The sequence below is a fragment of the Diadema antillarum genome, unplaced genomic scaffold (genome assembly GCF_040938485.1).
Source record: "Diadema antillarum isolate AM-2024a unplaced genomic scaffold, OU_Dant_1.0 scf00000120, whole genome shotgun sequence".
NCBI lineage: Eukaryota > Metazoa > Echinodermata > Echinoidea > Diadematoida > Diadematidae > Diadema > Diadema antillarum.
In genome coordinates, this window is record NW_027271009.1 from 1,957,487 (window position 1) to 1,979,835 (window position 22,349).

The 22,349-nt window shown below is 39.6% G+C and overlaps 1 pseudogene; it reads right to left on the bottom strand.

Annotated features, from left to right (window-relative positions):
* Positions 1-1,778: 1,778 nt before the first annotated feature.
* Positions 1,779-21,724, bottom strand: LOC139720053 (DDB1- and CUL4-associated factor 11-like; annotated as a pseudogene).
* Between the last annotated feature and the right edge of the window lie 625 nt (positions 21,725-22,349).

The window sequence follows — 22,349 nt, forward strand, 5'->3', positions numbered from 1 at the left end:
ACTGTACATACAATCATCACTGCTCATTCTGATATTGAACACAACAGACATCCCATCTTTTCCTGTAAGTGATGGGTTTAAACTGGAGAAACTGATCTTCCACTATACAAACAACTAGTCTGAAGCTCCTCTTCCTGTAGTCATTTGATATATGAATATTAATGTTAAATATAACAAATATTAGTTCTTATTAATATATAGTATTGTAGGTTTGGCATTTGAATTTACTTAATTAGACTAATGGATTGTATTTTTTTGAGGAAATTGCTCATCCGGAAGGGCTTCATTGAAATAAAAAAAGCAACAATAACATCAAAGATTCAGTATTTCAATTGAATTGTACTCAGTATTGTATTGAATTTAATTTAATCTAATTTTCATATTGAAGGGACGTGAAAACTCATCCCTGTTATCATCCCTTCCTTCATATTACAAGCATAAATAGTGCAATTTCATTAGTAGTGTCACTACTGAATAAAATATGGTTAGGACACATTACTCGCACAGATGTACCATCAGTGATCCATAAAGTGTTAAAAAGAATAGATTCAAAAGACCTCTAATTGCAAATATCAGAGAAACCATAAAACATGACTTTAAAGGTAGCACATAATTCTTTATGACGCAAGTGTTCATGACATGTGAATATGCTACTAAAGCAGTCTGTATGACAATTCTGTGCCAATAATAGCATGGGATATCCCAACTTTCAAAAACAAACATTGCGTCTTTGTAGAGGACTTAATCAAAATGGTTTGTGTGCAAAACTACAGAAAAAAAAAAATTTAACGGTAATCAAGAGATTGTTGGTCCGAATCCAACTCAACTATGCATGCCCATGATTTTTTTATAATGGCTGTTATCATGCCTATTAAAACACAGCATAGTTGGTGCTTATTTACATCAATAGAGGGCATGTCGTCAGTCAGTTGCAATAAACATCTATTTGTCTAATATGCATTAAAAATGGATCTCTACTTAATTCTTACAACAAAACACTGAAAAATGTTGAAAAAAAAAATCTTTGTCATTTGGAAAAAAAAATCTTATCTCTATGCATAACAATCAAAGTGCATCACAGGACACACTTTGGACTTACCTACAACGGCACCTGTAGCACAGGCAGCATAAATGTACCTCTGTAAAAGATAACAAAGATTACGGATAAGGTAGGTTGACAAAGTGCGGTAACTGTGCCCAGTCCTGCCCTCAATATGCTTCATACCATTAAGTGTACACCTTTTTAGCATGAATCATACAAAGCATACATGTGTATTATCTAATATAAAATACTATATCAAGATGTCATATTTTGCGTCAATTCAGAGAACTCTGTATTGACAACTCTGGAGATAACCCCCTCCCCCCCCCCCCCCAAAAAAAAAAAACACTAAACAAACAAACAAACAAAAAATCTTGAATGCTTCTATTCATGGTGAATGTCAAATTCATTATAAATATTTCTTTTGCATTAACATGCTGAGGATGGTTTGATTTTACTACAACATGCCTTTCCCATAGACACCTGCCCGAGTATACTCAGGACTCCGCGTTAATAGAGCTTCAATGTTTTTCTATTTTAGTTTTTTGGCCCTCTTGGGGGGGGGGGGGGGTGGGGAGCTGTTGGATTGGGGGAAAATTGTTTTTTATTCTACAGTGTGTTTTTCCTGAAAGGTATTGCACAATGCAGTACAAAACAGAAGGTATATTTTTGGATGATATCTTTCTTCATTTCTGGCATTAAAGTGACATAAAAACATGTGTACCATGGTATCCACAGCTCCTTCAAATCGCATTGTCATGTTACAACTCCAAGCCAACAAGCAATAGATTATCATTGCTACGTACCATTGTATTGGGGTGGAATATTTTGTACTTTGATTATTCTAAATCAAGATATCGGTAGCTCTAAGAATGCAGGAGGAAGGAAAGTTGAACCAGTGCTCACCTGCCCGGTGGTAAACTGTGGAGAGAAGCGACACCTCAGCAGTGTGTGGAGCACACCATGACCCCGGTACGTCATCAGGGAGGTGTCTCCTTTTACGCCCTTCTTCCGCTTAGCTGAAGCAAAACCACAACACAGATCAAATCTTACCACTCAAAACTGAAATGACTTCAGTTATTAAGAACTGAACCTGTGCTTGGCCAATACTCTCATGGTAATCAATCCACATCTACAACTTATCTGTATATAGAAACCCCATTCCTGAGTATCTGCAGACACACAAAAATTTTTAAAAATATATCAAAAATATATTCAGGCAACCCCCGCTATAACAAAGTACTCTGCAGTTTCTGTTTGTTAGTTGTTGTTTTTTTGTTATATTGAAATAAACAAATTTGTATAACGCAGCTACTATGTAAATATACTCTACTGCGCTGTGATGTAACAGAGCTCCTGACATTGTTACTGATTAGACACATGAAAAATAGATATCAAATTAATCAAAGGCTTCTGAAAAAGGTAAGTCTTCAATAAAGATTTGAAGACAGCAAGTGATGAGGCCTTCCTCATTTTCTCAGGTAATTTATTCAAAAGTTTTGGAGCAGCACAGCTGAAGGCACAATCCCCAAGAGTTACTTTTTATATGCAGATAATCATTTTGGTACCTGAATTTTTACTTTGCTATAACCAAAATTTCATTATAATTGTGCATGTTTTAAAGAAAATGCACCACAAATGAAGAGAAGTATATCTCAATAGTGATAGATTTAAAATCAAAACAATGTAACAAGTTAAATCAATGAAGGTATGAAATATTTAAGTTGCACAATGGCTAGAAATTCTGTGACCCAGGACATATACAATGGGCTACATTTGTTTTGCGAACATCTGCACAGTGACTGCCACAACAAGTTCAACAAGTTTCATTTTGATGTTAACATGTTTTCTTCTTCTTCTCCTTCTTTTTCCTCTTTTCCTTTCTCAGGGGTGCATGCGAGCACTCTCAAGCAAACCACAGTAAACTGAACTAAAGCGTACCACACTGAACTGTGCCAGATTTGAAGCATTCAAGCGTTCTGTTGAGAAAGCGTAGCTCATTAGTTATTTTTAGAAAAGGTCACACATTTTGCAGCAAGAGGGTCATTCACCTGGTGCACGAAAACTACTTACAGCTGTCTCAAACAAAGAGAATTAACCCTTTGCATTATGATGTATGTGCATGTGACACACATTCTTCACATGCAAACTTTTGGTATACTTTTGGTACCCTTTTGGAGCACATCGCAAAGTGGTCCACTTTTGGCTCAGTTCAGCTTGGTACGGTACACTTTAGGAGTGTTCGAGCGCTCCTCTGGCGCGGAGACAGAACGGTTCGATTTGCTTTAGGAGAGTGCTTGGAAGCACCCCTAGACCAGGATAACTAAAACTTACTTCTTTTGGGAGCCCGATCACACCGGTAGTCCCAGTGCTGCTGTGCCACCACGCGCCGACCGTCCTCAATGGCATCGTTGCGTGAAAAGCACCTGATGTCCCACAATTTGATGGACTGGTCCTTGGAGTTGGTGATCAGATGTCGGCCATCCCCCTGTACGACAGACGGACAGGTGACATGGAGATGACCAAGAGGGAAAAATGTTGAAAAGTTTGGAGAAGGGGGGTGGGGGTGGTGGTGGTGGAGGCTACAGCATATTAATTGAGTTCATATTCAATATGGCAAACATGTATCCCTGTAATGAAGCATTGTCATGTACATAGATATGTGACCCTGCATCACAAAACCACCTTTTTTTTCTTTTCTTTTTTGAAATGCTTTCTGCTCCAGAGACTATGGAGAGTCTGTACAATGTTATGGGTTTGTTTGTTTTTGTGCCAATCAGCACTCAAAGCACACATAAGGTTAAGCCTTACGATAACAGGGACATTACATTTGATTTGAATCCTGATATCAAATAGGAGAGATTACCTTGGTATCGATGAAAGTGATGCCATCCATGTGACCAGCCAGGGTGCCCACGGGAGCTGTGTTGGTCTCACTCAGCATCCTTCGGTCCCACACCTTGCACATCCCGTCGTCACCCCCTGAGAAGAGGATCTGGGAGCTGCTGTCTGCAAAGCACACAGCGTTCACGTCATCCTCATGCGCCTCTACCTGTGAAGGTTTTTTTGGGGAAACGACTTGTAATACTTTATCCCTTTGAGTGTTGCAGTGTCCATGCACTTGCCTGTAACTTGCCATGCTTTATCATCAGCACTCGTTTAGTTCAATCACACTTGACCTCATTAGTAAGTTAAGCCCGCCACACACTATTCGACTCACGACCTTACGACTGACAGACTTTGGATCTGAAATAAATCATTCTGAGGATACTGTGATTTATTTCGGATCCAAAGTCTGTCAGTCGTAAGGTCGTGAGGTGTTTAGTGTGCGGCGGGCTTAAGTCAGCCTACTCAGGCATCGTGTTGTGGCTCAATTCAACGGGAAGGCTATCATGACACACACAGGATTAATGGGGAAAAGGTCATCTTTATTTTTTTTTGCAATTAGTTTCCAGACGTCAGTACTAACCAGAGAAGAAACACTCCAAAATACAGTTTGTGCTAAAGGGTGACAAAATTAAAGCACAGCAAGGGTTAAACAAAAGGACTCATCTTTATTGCAACTTTACATACTCACTGATGAAAATACATAAGTTTCTTGAATTTCAGGTCAGAAAATTGCTAAAGTCTACCCACATTTCACATTATTAAACAGCCTTGCACATACTGGTACACTCATCCGGATTACATAGAAGATCATCTCCTAATATAACAATCTATGCATGATAGTTTCCTTTAAAGCAGAATGAAACTCATGAAACAGATTGCTCAGATGGATCATCTTGTGATCTACATACATAATTATCCAAAAGTCAAAAAGAGCATTACTTTTGCACAGATCAGCCATCTGCCTGCTTACCCTCAAGGTTCGCCCATTGTTTTCTCGATCATAGATATACAGACATCCACCATTCGCTCTGTAGTATGTTTTTAAGCAATGCAGCGTTCAGGAGGAAAACGAGAAGGAATGGCGAGAGATTAAGCATGTTTGAACACACAAGGATATCAGATATTGCAGTATTAATAAATGACAACTCACTACAGAAAATTACACAAGTGCTGTCAAAATGGAAATCTTAACTGAACACAAAACCAACAAAAAAAAGCATGCACTTTTTGGGAGTATCATATGTCACAGCACTTCAGATCTCTGATTTCAAGGTAGGTATAGCATTGTAGGGGTGTCTATTACAATATTTGTAGTTTTCTTCATTTTTACTAGTCCGGCAGTGTGATTAGATTTGCTGTCATAATACGGACCAATTACCTTTCACTGTAGTATGTGCTGCTTAAGTTCTGAACCACTGTGGCAGCAATAAACTCTTTAAAGTGCTTGCTCAGCTGTCATGACCATCAGAAGAATTCATCTTACCCAACCTGGCACAAAAACTTACTCGCACAAAAAATTCTTATGCTTTTACAGTACTTTGACTGATGCATTTATTTGAGAGCTATTACAAGAACAAACGTACATAGCATCGGCGGACTGCTTTACAGAAGTCTCCAATGGGGTCAAAGGGGTGCATTTTTCTGATCCTTGATATGCGTAAGATCAAATAACTGCAGGGCACAGGGAGACAACATCCTACAACACTTTTGCCGATCAGAAGTTCATATGACTGACAATATCACTTCCAGAGTGCTCTGCCTACTAAATATGAGGGCTATCAACTGCATTCATCAAGCACAACTAATACCAATGTTACTATAACATAAAATAACTGACATGATGAAAAGAAATACAACATTAACCTTGTATTAAGAAACATACAACACACCAAAACACATCATGAGTTAGGTTTCTGTCTTGCAGCAAAAGATAAGAACATTGATGCATTTCTTAAGGAGTCTTCTAGCTCATGGGGGGGGGGGGGAGGGGGGGGTGGCAGCAATGGCAGCAATACATCACTGTGAAACCAGAAACATTCGTGGCATACAAATTTCGAAAACGGGTACTGGCGACCTTTTTCACAGCTTGATTCCTGAATCCCCAGTGGCATTTGATGCCTTGTGTGAACAAACACTTCTGTGGACATCCTACTTTCGTGAAACATTGTTCCTCGCAAAATTCATGAATGTTTTTTACACAAAAAAATTTCTGATTTGTGTCCTTCCTTTCTCTGATTAATGTTCTTTATGGTTTATATTTATATATTTTCATTAATGACGACTCATCCCTGGCTAGGATCTCCTAGTTGTTCATTGGAGAACTGTATGGAGAAGGCACACATGTGGCCCCCTGCTACACGGCTGCAGGTCCAGGGCAGTGTGGGTCTCATAGTCCCCATAGATGTTGTCAAAGATGAACTGGAGAAAGATTAACCATTAAGTAAACGCATTTATTCACTCATCTGCTTACAGACCATGTCATATAAAATAGTATAGCCTACATTGTGGCAAAGCAAGCCACATGGGAGACGAAGACAGCTGCGAAATAGAAGAGTCGCAAAAACTGCCCATAGGATTTTACACTACAACATCTGAGAAAGTCTACATGGATGTAACTGGAGCTCTGACTCACATGACCACAAGAAGTAGTTAATGTCAAGCTTTGAATGCAAAAGTTCTCACTCAGTTCAACACATCCTAACTTGGTGCCTCCAACACATACTATCCTTTCTTGCACATTAGCGCAATAACCTTTTTTTTTTTTTTTTTTTTGTAATTAAATTGATGTATCTATCTCTTGATGCAGATGCCTTTGGAAGAGATCCCTTCTCACAACACATACACTAAAGTAAACTATTTCTTATCTCTTTCAAAATGAGTCAGATTTGATTGAATTCATGGATATCAACAAGGCACCCTTCCTGATAACTTTCTCTTTTTTTTTACCTTTTTACCTGACAGTGCTAAATCATAAGAAAGCTTAATGAAAACTTGAAAAAGAGTTCATAAATGACTTAAATTCATCAAAAGTAGGGTATCACGGAAGGAATGACATCAACTATAACTAATTCCCTGTTAGCTGAGATTTATGCAGAAAAATAATGAAAGAAAATGTCCAGGATTAGGATTACTCTTTTTACACAATACTCACTATAGTCAGACCAACTGGAATATATCAGGTAGTTTCCATCAGGGCTGTATAAGAGATAGAATTCTCAGATTTATTTGAACGTTACTACGATGGATGAACACTTAGCACAGTAATATATACTGCTTTATACCAACATCAATGAAAGAAAAGAGAATCAAAGAAACAATCAAAATACATGTGAAGTATTATGAAACTTTGTTACATATTCACAGCACATACATGGTAATAAGCCACCGCTGACAGTCCCTGTATGCTGCACATGAGCATTGCACGATCAACTGGCGTTGGAACCATACCATAAGAATGAGCAGATGTGTCTTCTTGGTGTTGTATTTTATCCCGTTTTATATTAAGCAAAAAGGGGGTTCTGAATCCTCTTTGAGCAGCCTCCAGCAGCCTTTCAGCTCAGTATAAATAGACAGAATTCAGAAAAGGAAATCCCATTAGATGGGGTCCTGAAACCATCTACAGCTTTGAAGGGCCTTGGCTGCAGTATAAACACTTCAGTTTTCGAGAAGCGGCTTTTTTGCTGATTTGGAAGTTAACCCTAACTAGGCCGGGCTATTTAGGTAGATGATGGGGGGGCCTCCCAGGCCCCCCACTCAGATCTCGGCCGTCGACTGCGCCATCGCGACAAAAATTGGCACACACATTGCCTATGATGTAATCTAAAGTTACCATGAAGTTAATTTTGCAAAAATTATCATTTACACTAAATTATGCTAATTTATGCATAATGGTGCATGCAATCAGACAATTTGTATAAATCACTAATAAAGCTCAAAACAGGCACATTTTTTGTGTAAATACTCTTTTTAGTGTCCTTAGCAAATGTAAGAGAAAAAAACTGCGCAATCATTTTATTTTATTGTTTTTGAATTTCTTATGTATTTCTTTGTTTTTCGACTTTATGTTTTTCATTGTTTTTTCGATGAAATTTGTCCGCGACACCGTTCCGAACAAGAAAATATGTTATTAATTGATTTCAATCAATAAAACCCCAAAATAATCATGCTTTTATGAAATTTGTCTGTAAAAACAGTTTGCATTGAAATTGTACACAAATTCACGTTTTTGAGCAATTTTTGGTCTGACATGCACATGCATAGTTATGCGCAACTTCGGAACCGCGCGCCTGGGTATCGCAAATTTGGTGTCAAAAGATGCGGAAGACTCGAAAGAAAAAAGTCATGAAACGTCGCGGCGATAGCTTTTTGCGATAGCGATACATAGCGCGAAATGTCGAGGGGGGGGGCCTCGGAGGCCCCCCGGCCTAGTTAGGGTAAATTACAGAAGATCACAGCCAGCATATGTAAACAAGCTAGCCGTCATGACTGGTTACCACTGATAAACGGTGCACAAATTAGCACACTGTCGCTATCAATCACACTGTGGTTATGTAAGAAATTCAAAAGCCTGTGCCGTTTGTTGGAGGGGAACTCGGTTACCATGAAAATGAGCCAGTCAGGGCCCCCTTTGGGGCAGGCGGCCTGAGCAGTATAAACAGACAAGAGACCACTTTTTTCTAGCAGGCATTCAAACCTCCCCAAGGAGGCTCCAAATTTCACCCACAGTATAAATGAGATATAAGTTGCCTAAAACTAAGTACAGATATCATTAAGTATACACAACAAACACATTGCCTCATAACCACTGCAGCTCACCTGAACGCTGTGTCCACTACACTCCAGCCAACATCCTTGGCCTGGATTTCCTTGAATTTCTTGAAGCGGCTGTTCTTGACATCGTATATCCTGATGCTCTGATCCTGGCCAGCTGACAGGAAAATGGAGCCATCCTTGGAGAAGGTACCACAGAAGACCTTGGAGGGATACCTGGACACGATTCGGCGACGGTTTGGCAGGAACCTTGGTAAGGAGCCATAAAAAGGATAAAAAGGCAAAGCACCTTCAGTTTCATCTTCAGTTTGCTTTATTTCTCCACTTGTACAAATGAAATCCTCATGACCACATCACCAATTTTTACGTCAAAATATAAACAACAGTACCAAAAAGTACAGATATATAATTACATGTATAATATATGTACATACTTTTGAGGCGATTACCAATAAGTAAATAGGTCAACACAGTCAATTTGTTTTATTTTAATATTTTCTGACAGAGCTTTTTTCCTATATATTTCTAAAGTTGGGATCATAAAACAAATGGAAGATTTCTTATATTTATGTGCAGTTTTTCTAAAACATTTGTTTGGGTCTGATGTAGGCTATCTTAGATATTTTACAGACTCAGAACATGAGAAAAGCATCAAACACTCTTCACTTTAAACTCGAATAACTTTCGATGGTGCCATGAATATAATGAACATAATAGGTTGCAAACTTAGTTTAGTTCAACAATCCCTTCAGTGGTTGCTTTGAAGTTCTCATATCCTGTTCTTTGTTCTATTCATTGCACACAGCACTGCTGGGTGAGATTCAGCACTTAGATTTTTAACCCTATTCGCCAAAACCTCTTTTTCTCAGTACACAATACTCCAGAGTGTGTACTTTCTCTTCATTATTTAGATGGGTTAGGAAAGTCCATTTAGATATTGAACTATATGTCATTTCAGACCTTATTAAACCTCACTCTTCAGAATCTGCCTGTAGCTAAACATCCATGTCTGGTGACAATTTTTATCTATTTATTTCTTCTTCTTCTTCTTCTTCTTCTTTTTTTTTTTTTGGGGGGGGGGGTGGTTTAGTGATGCAGGGTCACATGAAATGGTTCCATCTAATCTTCACTGCAGGGTTTCACAAAACGTGTTTATATCGAAGGATAACATGCTTGGGGGTAGTTAACTTTACAATTGTAGAAGCATTGATGCTAGAAAGGCAGTATCAGCAAAATTGGAGAGTAAATAGCATGCTTATCTGCAATGCAAATCTTGTGATAAGCCTCTGGCTATTTTTCTTGCAAATGGCCGGTATTCAAAACAAATAAATTTGTGCATGGTTGTGTGTTTGAGCAAGCTATGCAAAGCTGGCAAGCAGTCGACTGAGTCATAGAGTGCTATGGTTATTGTCTTTGGCAAGTACTGTAAAAGTGGATATTTTCGCACGAGCAATTTTTTGTGCCCAGATGGGTAAGGTGAATTTTGCATGTTTTTAATTCTGCAGAATCAGGACACTAACTACAGAAACATATGTCATGCAAAAATATTTGCACGCTTTTATTTTCGTACTAGCTTCTGGTTGCACGAAATGCGCAAAAATTTACACATCATGAAAGTTTCCATTTTTGCAGTACATGTCAGCAGTGATGTCAGGTGAGAAACACAGTACAATATTTAGAAAATTGGTCATTTTTGCTGCATCTCTGGTTCTCATATGCTGACTCAGAGCAAGAAGCAAGGACAGGGTCTAAAGACAAGCCAGTATAGAACTTACAGAGCTCCAAGACCATGTCTGTCACTCGCCGAGAATCCATGTGATGGACAATCACCAATTTGTCTCTGTTGAGAGATTGATACAAAAAAAATATCACAAAAAAAAAAGAAACAAACAAGAATATATCATCAAAGGCCATTAACCTGTTGAGGACGGTTTGATTTTGCTACAACACACATTTCCCATAGATACCTACCCGAGTACAATCTGGACTCATCCTCAATGGGTTGATACCCCATCCCACAGTAATGCCATGTGTATAACAACGGCCACAAAGTAACTTACAGGTATGACACTCCTGTAATGATACCCAAGTGAAATTGCAAAATTTTCATGAAACAGTGAGAAACGACCGAATAACTATGGGTATACACACATGAAAGATTGTTCTCAATGCATAACTTCATGCAAAAGAATTACTGCACATATAACTCAAACTGATATATGGATATGCTGAGTACACTTTGCAAAATTTTTTCCTAAGGTTGTTCTTAATGTTAATACCATGACAATGCACTATCTGCCACCCTTGACACACATGTTAATACCTAAAGATCAACATTTGTTCCATCTTCTATTTGAACTGCTTACAGACTGAGAAAAGTCACTTGCTCTGTATTGTTTTCCCCTGACTTGTAAACCACAAAATGCCATTACCAATAGAACTATCCACACACAAAATGAAAACAAATATGAGAATTCAATTTGTAATCAATTATGTCAAAGCATGGAAAGTCTTGTACCAATCCAATCAATTTCTACTGTTGCACTAACTATTAATATGTCCAGGCACATGGCTTCAAAACTTGCCAAGCTTTTTAAAAGGCATTAAGCAATACATCCAAACTTGAGCAAGTTGTGAATTTAGCAAACCAACTCTGGTGTAGCAATGTACCCTGGCTCAATGGAAGGGCCATAGTGGCACAATATGGATTTACCTGGTAGGGGGAATATCGAAACTCTCTATTCATTAACAATTGGTTCCTAAATGTCTGTGCCCATAGGTAAAGAAAGCATTCCAGTGTGCATGCCAAACGCCAAACGAAGCACAGAAAGGGTTAATAAGCAAGCTGCTGCATGACAAATTGAATTACTATTAAACAAAATGCATTTTATATTAGGGTTCAATACTTACACCCATCAGAAGGGGTCAAAGATTTTGCTTCTGTCAGTCTCTTACAAGAACAAACATCCCCCCCCCCCAAAAAAAAAAAAAAAAAAAAATGCTGTATAAGCTGTTATTTTCCCGAGGGTATAATTTTCTCAAACTTCTTGAATCACAGTTAGATCGTGAATTTAACAACACGCGAAAATGTCTCCACGCGTTAGGGTAATAGTGCATTTAAGTTAACATTGGCATCAATTCACGAATTTAACAACTTCTAGCGAAAATGTCCACGACCTCCTCATTCGCGAAATATCTGTACATGAAAATAATAGCGTATACAGTAATTAATCACAAACTAAAAATCAAAGCATCAAAAAAGTGTTACATATGCATCGCTTACTTTTTGCAGCATCCGCATGACCTTTGCCCTTGGTGGTTTTGTAGCATTGTGAGCAGCACCACCTTGACACAGCATTTCTTGCTTTAAATCACTGGCCTGTGGATAATCACCAAAGAACAGCCAATTAAGCCAGTGAATTTCAACAGCAAAGAACATATACACACAATTCTGTCTTCTTGAGGGTCGTGTACATCTACATTTTAATAACTTACACTTTATTCCTAGATAAGTCAAAACTGAAAGTGCTTGAAAGAGAATGGTGTGCTGTGATCTGTGCATTGTACACAATGTATAAACTATTGCCTGGATATTGCTACTATACAGAGTTGTAGCTGCAACACTATACTGATAATGTGCAGCACCATTTTACTCACCGTGATATGTTTGGTATTATCATTGATGGCCACTTTTCCACGGATCTATTCCATAAAGGTATATGCACATAGCATACACATGAAATTAAAAACCCTTGCAAATGACATATTCAACAGTGGATCATTCTGCCACTTCCCCCCCCCCCCCCAACTTCCTCCTTTATATCTCTCCTTTTTTAAAATGATTACTTAGATTTTGTCAGAGCCCTTAAAGAAGTACCTACGGGATGTGTACCGGAACCACTTCAAATTCAATTCAGGTATAGGAGTAATGTATACTTACATCAAGTTTGCTTGTGTCTGGTGCAGCATCCTCTGTTTTAGGGGAAACAAAAACAAGAACTGTCCCAATATATTTCGTCTGGAAAGAAATATCTGCCAGGGGGCATTTATGAAGCGTTTTCGTTGAATGTTTTTCTGACAAAATGTTACAAGCCACTAAAATTCTTGCATCTGATTGGCTGAGGGCAAATTTGTCCAACAACTTTGTCAGACAAAATGCTTCATGAAATGCCCCCCCCCCCCCCCCCCCCCAGCATGATTATAACTCTATGGGGAGATTGATTAGCTTATAAGTGCATCTTATTGAATAAATGTGATCTGTCGAATATGTGACTGCTGGACTACCTGCAGCCACAATTTCACAAATCTACAAAAGATATGAAATTAGAATCATCAATTTTTGAAACGCACTCTGTACATAATGAAAACTAATCAGCACAAAAACTCACAACCAATCACTGATAGTAGTTTGTTGATATTCTACAGTGTTTGTCTATGAGTTGATCACAAAATGTGCAAACTTTCCTGAAAAAAAAAAAAAATCACTTCTACATGGATGAACAATGACACTTGACTGTTCTCAATGTCACCAGAGGAGCAAAAAAAGAAGAAAAAAAACCCCTAGAAATGTCACTATGGCGACCGGTATGCCTCTGCCAAAATGCATGGTTCTCCCAATAGGTTTATGGTATGCCCTGATAAAGTGTGATGACAGTTTCATATAATTGGCAAAATATCAAAATGACACGTTCGTCACAAACGTGTTGAATGTTCACTTTCCTTGAACTAGGTTTGGTTGGATGAATGGTTATATTTAATTGTCTAAGAGAGCAGGTATTTGGGAATTTGAGGATTTTTACTGGACTTTTGACTCTTTCAGAGATAGTTTACGCATTGAGTAATTTTCAAGATATGGAAAAGTGAAAATGTGTTGAAATTTTCTTCAAATTGTCTTTATATTGTTATCCATATGTGATGTCACAAAGTATTCTCATCTTCTCATCCTGCAATGGCTGCATCAAAACTTTAAAACTTTGTAGCTTTTGAATGGATTGTCTGACAAGTTTGTTAATATGTTCTACTATGTTGCCGCATTCCCTACTATTTATACACATATTTGGGTTTCAACTGCCTTTAGCATGGAGTGTCTGAGAGTACACAACAACATGCAAAAAGTTTGGGAGATATTCTATAGTGCATAAAGATATTCACCATCATAAAATCAAAAACAAGCAAAGTTCATTGAAATCGGAAATATACAGGAAATTAGTATAGCAATCAATCGTTTGCTTATTCTCAGTAATCATATTATTGCTGCACAATACACCTTGTAAATAAGACTTGGGGAAAGCCATGAGATTAAATGCAAATGGACTCACTTTCTGGATGGCACTCAATGTAGTCCTCGTCATCCTCACTGCCAAAAACAAGAACATATCAAATGTTGAGACAGAAGACTTCAACAGAGAAATGGGCCCAGAGTCTATATGTGACCGTGCACCTCAAAACGAACATAAAGTCGCACACACTGATTTTGCGTGAGGACTGAAAATAAGTGAAATGGGTCAACCTAGCCGAACTTGACTTTTTCAAATTTTCTTAAAGAGCAGGTCTTCTTTTACATTACGCTAAAATTTGGTATCAGAAATCGGGCAGGAAAGTGTGTTTTTTAGCAGTTTATCTCGAACATTTTTGGTAGAATAGTGTGATTAGGTGTGGCTTTAGAATCCCTTTCTCATTTCTGAAAAACCTCGTCCACACTCTTCACTTTCAACTCTAATAACTTTTGAAAGAATAATGCTACTGCTTTGAAAGTTGGCATTAATTATAGACGGAATGTGTTTATGAGGCATGCTTAATTTCAGTTTAATCTAATAATCTCTTCATTGTTGTTACTCTGGTGGTTTACTTCCTGTTTTTTGTCCCATTCATCGCACAGCCAGCACGGTTTGGTAAAGATTAAGCTCTTGAATAGACACTGTACTTCAGAGCCTCTTTTCTCAGTTCACACTTTTCCAGAGTTTGTGCTTTCTTTCGAGTATTTAGATAGGTTAGGAGAGTCCATTTGATTTGAGTTATACATCATTTTAAAGCTTAAAGTCTGCTCTTTTAGAATATGGTCTTAACTAAGAATTCATGTCTGGCGACTTTTTGTTTGTTTTGAGGTGCAGGGTCACATATGCAAAATAATCTGTGCATGCAATACAGTGGACTCCCATTACAACGAAGTCCTCGGGACCGGCAGGTTTCTTTCGTTATACATGTATCGAAATTTAGTTATAACGGAACAAATAAACAACTAGAGAAGCACTCTGAGAATGCAGACCTCCACCAAGCATGCAGCTCATTTCCACCACTGATCTTGTTCTTCCATTAGAGATACTGTATCAGTGATTTCCACCTATACGTACTTGTAGCATGAGCTGAAAGTCACCCAATTTCCCAATATAGAAGCCTTTGTTACGTCATAAACCCTCAGCTGCACGCGTGTCTCGATCTCACCCTTGCAGAAACTAGAGCACGCACTTTAGTGCGTGCATATAAACCTCAAATACATGCAGCCTGAACTCCCAAGTTCATTGACCCTACCTGCCAAAATATCAAAAATCCTTCATATATTCCCCAAACATTCTCGGATCACTACCAAAGTTAATCGTTTGTTACTTGTGTCATTCTCAACCTTTCCTGCAAGTCTTTTTGAGTTATTTTGCACTCGGACAAACTAACTTACGAACACGCAAACACGCAAACACACTAACCAACGGTAACGAAAACATAACCTCCTCCCTTGGCAGAGGTAATAAAAATACATAGAGTGGATAGTGTTGCGGCCTGAATTTAAACTTCGTTGTAACCGGAATTTCGCTATAACCATGTCTGTTATATGTATATAACAGACACAGTATATGTGCAAAATATTCAAAAGAAGATGCGTGTCAAAAATGACTACCATACACACAGTCTCTTCTTAATTCTGGATATCTCATATGGCCGATATCCAGCGATATCAGCTATCGATAGCAAAAATTCCCTTCAAAGTACCCGGATGTGCTGGGAAGGGTAGTTGGCTAGTCGGCGATTGATGCATATCATGCACATGCATGGCCGGCCGGCTGGCCGGCTTTCTTGCTTTTATATGACGTTATCAGTTTACGTGCTGTGCAAATTCGATCTATGCGACACTGTTTGTAATTATTGATTTCACCTCAAGCAGACAAGCTTGGTTGTTTTTTTTCAGGAGCGAAGAGATGGGGTTTCCTGCGAGGCAGCCTTGTGTTGGGCAGATTATGCCAAGCGGAAAAATACGATGAAATACCCATTTCAAAGCTGTTACCAGAAGTGAGCTTCCCAGCAAAAATATGCGGATGTTGATATCGATAGCTGATATCACTGTATATCGGCTATATGCGATTCATTATGGAGAATTATCAGGCCCTCTCTTATCCAAACGCCTCCACACATTGAAAACAAATACAGAGTAAAGAAGTGAGTTCAGATTCAATTAAAACTCACATAAATGTCATGCAATTTAACCTATGAAATTTCCTACAAAAACATGTTATGCCTTTAGGCCTAACTGTGACAAATAAGTAAGATAGAATAAATAACACTATTGTTGTAGTGTAATAGCTACCACTGGTTTGGCAGCCTACTTGTATTCGTACATCAAAGTTTGACGATCCTCACCCCTAATGGTACGTTATTTCATAAACTCCCAAACGACCAAAGTTTGTGCATGCAATTGCGCAATGCCAGACTCAGTGCTATATCCATAAACGTGTGGGACAATGCTGCCACTGAGACACGTGGATGTGTGTGTGTGTGTGTGTGTACGCATCATACACAAACATTGTGACCGCGAGCTGCGGTGATTGGAAGAGAGAGGCCAGAAGACGTGTGGCTCTTTTGGCCTCTCTTCATGCGCATGCACACTGAGAGTGTGCGTCCATTCGGAAGCTCACGTGGTTCAGACAGCCATTTTGGGTCAGGTGAATTCGAGTCTCAGTGGTGTTCGCTGACCCATTGAGCCAGCACTAGCACTATTCTCATTCGGTGTCATGACATTTGATACCGGTACAGAATGGGGGGAGGCAGCGTGTTGCGTTCGTCTCCGTGCCGCACAAACCACTCGCCACAATTGTAAATCTTTAAAATTGTTCTCCATATCTGGCCATATTGCTTATCTGGACTAGTCTGGCTTCCAGACCCTCTGCCCATACTATTTCGCTCAAAGGGTCTGGAAACCAGACTAATCCGGACAGGCATCGGTCCTGCCATGGCCAAATGACAGAGGACAGACTGTAGGTCTACTTAGTATCTCAGGAAGTACCGTAGTACGGTCATGGGGTTGGTAACAATTCTGAAGTCATTCGAACTCAGCTCAAAACTCTTTTCTTTCAACTCATTGAGGATGGACTGATTTTGCTGCAACACACAATTCCCGTAGACCCCTGCCCGAGTATACTCAGGACTCGCGCTCTACAGGTTAATAGTTTAATACTGATAAGACTTTTCTGAGGGGGTATGGCCATGCCATGGGTCTATCAGGGGTGTACAATTGTACTTGCCTTTATAGTTAAAGAATAAATAAATGAATAAAAATAAAATATCGGGGGCTTATTAATACCGGCATATAAACTCTATATAATCTCCATTAACACAAAAGAAAAGTTGGCAAACTCTTTTATATGTGCCATACTCACCATACTCGCACACGCGACACAGTCAATTGCACACCAAGTTAGAATATTTTGCCAATACATGCACAAACCCACCTAAAAGCTTTACTCACAATTCACTTCCTCTCCCAGCTACAAGTAACTTGCATTGTGTGGAGACTTAACATGTGATGTTTTCTATTACTACAAATTGTAGACTCTAGACTTTTGAGTAAATAAATTTGTCACTGTTTTGTGATTGTGTGCAAAAGTCATGCTGACACAATAATAATAATGATAATAATAATGATAATAATAATGATAATGATAATGATAACAACAACAACAACAACAACAACAACAATAATAATAATAATAATAATAATAATAATAATAATAATAATAATAATAATAATAATAATAATAATAATGTTTTATTTACCCACGGTAACCTCTTCAGTGTTGCCACTGCTCTACCAGAGGGCCCTGCTATCATTATTATTACCCTAGCATTGCCACGTACCCATTTATACACCTGGGTCGAGTGGGACACAGTGGGTAAAACCTTTTGTCCAAGGATGTAAGCACTATGTTATGGGCGGGATTCGAACTGGGGTCTTCCGATCGGGAGTCAGGAGTCTTATCCACTATGCCACAGTGCCCCCACGATAACGCATCTAGTGCGTAGCAGTGCTCACTTGAAACCATATAATCATAGACTTTTTATAAAATGTACGTCAAAACACCCAAAGCAAAGTCTAGAATTTTAATTCTTCTGTACACTGTACAACACCACTCACGGAATGTCCAGCATAACAAAAATCTATAAACAGTATCCATGGGGGTGAAAAAAAAGAATAATTTTCCAAAGCATGTCTGCATTTAATAACCCTGGTACGCTGTACGTGTTACTAGCACGCTTTCAAAACACAACGGTAGGCCAAGGAGTACAGCCATTTGGCCATGCAATGGATTTGCGCATGCGCGAAACCACAAAAGCTACAGTCCCCTGCAAAAAGACAGCTATTCTTGGGGAAAATAGCATTCCACTCGTTCTGTAAAGACAACAATATAAGAGTTGGAATTTCGTCTATGCACCGACACAAAAATTAAAATGAAGGTGACTGAAAAGCTGAAATTCCCCAAGTCATTCAAATTTGTGGACATGGAATCAGAAAACACAAGTAGAGCACAGTCTACTTGACTGAAAGATAGGCCTCTATCTGGTCGTTGGGGATGTGTTCTGCAGAGACTGCATCTGGCTTAATCAAGGAAACCCCTCCTAAACAGTGAATTAGAGAGCTGATAAAGTAAAAAAAAAAAAATAAAGCCTCCTCCGGACAAGAGATTTTTCTGTTTATGTCAATGTGTCTACCATGCTCACGCCCAGTGAGTGTGCTTTTTTTTGTTTTGTTTAACGTGCTGAACGTATACTTTACCTGTGTTTAATTCTGCCAAAAGTATATAACAGTTGCGAGTGTTGAAGACTAATGTAATGAAGTGAAGCCATTCATTATGTCAACATGCATGAAAACGTGCAGTGGACTATATAGGTTGTATCATATTCAGAATTCATATCGTATTCGGGCAACTACCCCCAGAGGGCAATATACACTACTAAGTACCCCCCAGCTAAATACTGGTTAGTGGTACCGGTAAGGTTTAAAGCTCAAGATTAGGGTATAAGGCTGAGGGTTAGGAGCTTTGGGTTAGGGTTAGGATTCGGTTCAGCGTTCAGGATTTATAGGATTAACCTTAGGATTAGGGCCAGGGGAAGGGTCCGGGGTAATTGCCCAGGCACAGGGCCAGTGCGGCAGGGGGTAATTGCCCTAACAACAACGGTATTGTAGACCTGTATCACTATCAGTATCAGTAGGACTAGCCTCGGAGACCGCGCCGCCAGGCGCGGTCCTGGCGGCTTCCCCGCAGTTTCGCTTATGTTAGTTCAAGTATTCTGTGCGCTTGTGCAAGTGATTGTGAATTCTGTGAACATCGGTGAGCTGCTTATAAGACATCATTTTGTGCATCACGAGCAATGAAATGCATCAAACAGTCGCCGATGACAGTCATTTAGGTTTCATTGACCCATCTAAGTATTCCTAGTAGTTTCTGTTGAAAAATTAAGAAAATATAGCGCCGCAAAGGCAGCCGTTTGTTCAACATGAAGATCTTTTATGGGAGCACGGCGCAGCCGCCACACTGCGTGTGGCGGCTGTCGCAGTTACAGTAGGACCTACATGGACATGGAAGGACAAGAACTAAACATGTTTTTCCAGGGACCTGTTTCATAAAACTTGTCATTAGTGACAAGTTGTCATAGATGTGACAGGCTACTGAAATTCTTGCATCTGATTGGCTGAGAGCAATTTTGTCATAGAAATGTGGCTGTTGTCACTGATAACGGGCCCCTGGTCAAGCCTGCCCCTGGTCAGTCATTTTACCACGTTTACCCCTTACTGCGACCAGCCCCATACGCATAGCATATATGCGTATGGGGCTGCTGGTCGCAGTTAGTTTACCCCTAAGTGACGTTTACACACATGCATAGGCCTACATCTACAATCATGACAATGTTAAAATACTTGTTTATACAAATATCAATGACCAGATCAGTGACTGTGAGTTAATTAAAGTTTACAATAGACTGATTGATACTGTCTGTCATTCCCATAATTTACTGGTAGTCCGAGTCACTCGGCTGGTTGATGTCGTACAGCAGCAGGAACTCTTCGTCGTCCAAAATATCTGAAACATATGCGCTGATAAGTATTTCTGAGATGTCGAGATTCGCCATGTTGATTAACGTTCGTGATTGCAAAATTGGCGCGGCAGGAAGGTGTTTGCACTGTAATTACGTCATGCATCACATCGCCATTCTCGTGGCAAATCGAAACATCGTCGAGTGTGATCGAGATGGCAACGCAATCAGCAGAGCCGCAGCAGATCGACTGACAACTGCACCGGTTACCGACCACCCGGCGATTCGAGCGACCCCAACAGGATCGTCGAGACACCGGGCAGCAGGGTCCGTGCTTGACCGAAAGATCGGTCTGTATCTGTCCGTCGGGGAATGTTCCGCGGAGACCGCGTCTGGCTTCACGGATCCCCTCCGTATACAGACCGAAGTCAATGATTGCGGCTCCTGTGTGGAGCAGTCGCGCACAGATCAAACGTTACGATAAACCAAATTTCAGACAGCTTTTTTACATTCAAACAAGTATGACATGACATGACACATTATGCAGCAATATTTGGGATAAATTTCTCACATTGTGCAATCGAAATACTCACATAACCTCGGTTATAATGCAGAAATTTTATCGATATCGCAACATCGCCGTTCGCGAGCAGTAAGTCGCCATTTTGAATCTGTAACAATTGCTAAGCCAATCACATGCGAGGTACGTGTTTTAGTAAAACAAACACGTAGAAACTACCTCGCATGTGATTGGCTAATAGATTCATAGTGTATGTTTCTGCAGTTTGAATGTGACGACGCGACAGGCTGTGTTTTACGTTGAAAATTCTCCTAAAATGTTGGATTATTCATTAATCTGGTGAGTGTAACGTATTCTTAAAAAAATAAATACACCATACAAGCTTAAATTTGCCGACCTAGGGCCGTGAATTAGACGCAATCGAGAAGGGTGAGGTACCTCACCCAATTTTCCATAGAGACAGTGGTTAAGAACATCCACACAGCAATGGGTACTGCAACCTTCCGTCTGTCTACGGAGGACAGCGTTAATGGCAAAATATAAAAGAGTCCTCCGGACAGACGGATCTTTCTGTCTAGGTCCGTGCAAGCGATGCGAGGACCTCACGGTCGGTTAAACTCCGTCCACTTTGCGTTGCGGATCGAAAGCTCGCTTCTACTACTGTACGTATTGCTAGCGATGAGACCGCGGCACATACGTCATAAAGAGATGCATATCATTCGATTCATGTTCATGCCCAAAAACAGTTTACGCCACGGAAATTGGATGAAACATAGAGCTAGTCTCAACCGTATGCAAATGTAATTTCATTGCGTTTTCAAATGAGAGGAGCACGAGCACAGCCACAACCACAGCCACTCACTACTGTACAAAATCCCAATACATAATTTAGAATATACAGCTACCGTATACTACTATTACTAGTAACCTGTATCTATTGTCATCAAACGTATATACCGTACGTCGCGCGATGCTCAACCACTCGGTCCAGGGAGGTGAGTCTCGCCTCCCTGGTCGGTCGGCCAGGTTGGTTTACACTGGGCTAGGTTTGGTTGTTGTACCGTACCTTCTCAAGAGGAAAGCGAGCATTGCTGCGTAATCCACTGGGACCACACTGTCAAATTCTTCAGTCGTCATCGAGTTCTCTCTGATATTATACAAACATGCACATAAAGATCCAGTCGTCTGTGCGGTTGGGCGAATGTATAATTCTCTCCCAGCAGTGGATTCGTGAAATCAGGGAGGTGAGAGCCAGGGTTTGTTTGCATGAGTTGTGCAATATTATGAAAACAGAGCGTGTAGGCGAAAGCAACTCGGCCCGTTGCGCCCCTGCAAAACTCGCCAAACCCGCCCTCTACGCTCTTTGCTCTTTATTAATCTTTTTTTTTTTCTCCAAGACTGCAAGGACATGTAACTTGATGTAAGTAATATACATGTATACGTTTTGAAGTTTTTTCTTCGTATTAAATGAATTTGACTTTACGCTATCTTATCGCATCACTTTATCATTTTGTCAGCAATAGATAATCATGGATTTGTTTGTCATACAGGGTTCTTCATAATCATAACTCTCCATTGAAGAAAGCATGGTCAGACTTTGATCTTTCCCGAAATCTTATCTTTGACTGTTTTGTCTCGAGTTTCCTGTCCAAAAAAAAGAAAAGAAAAAAGAAAAGGATATCACCAAGGCTCTAGCTCCCTCTCTTCTGTTACCCATTGAACTGGTTTCAAACACATCTAAGTAGTTGTTTGTTTGTTTGTTTGTTTTGTTTTGTTTTGTTTTTTTTTTTTTTTGGGGGGGGGGGGGGGGGGACTTTTATAAAATTCTCTTCC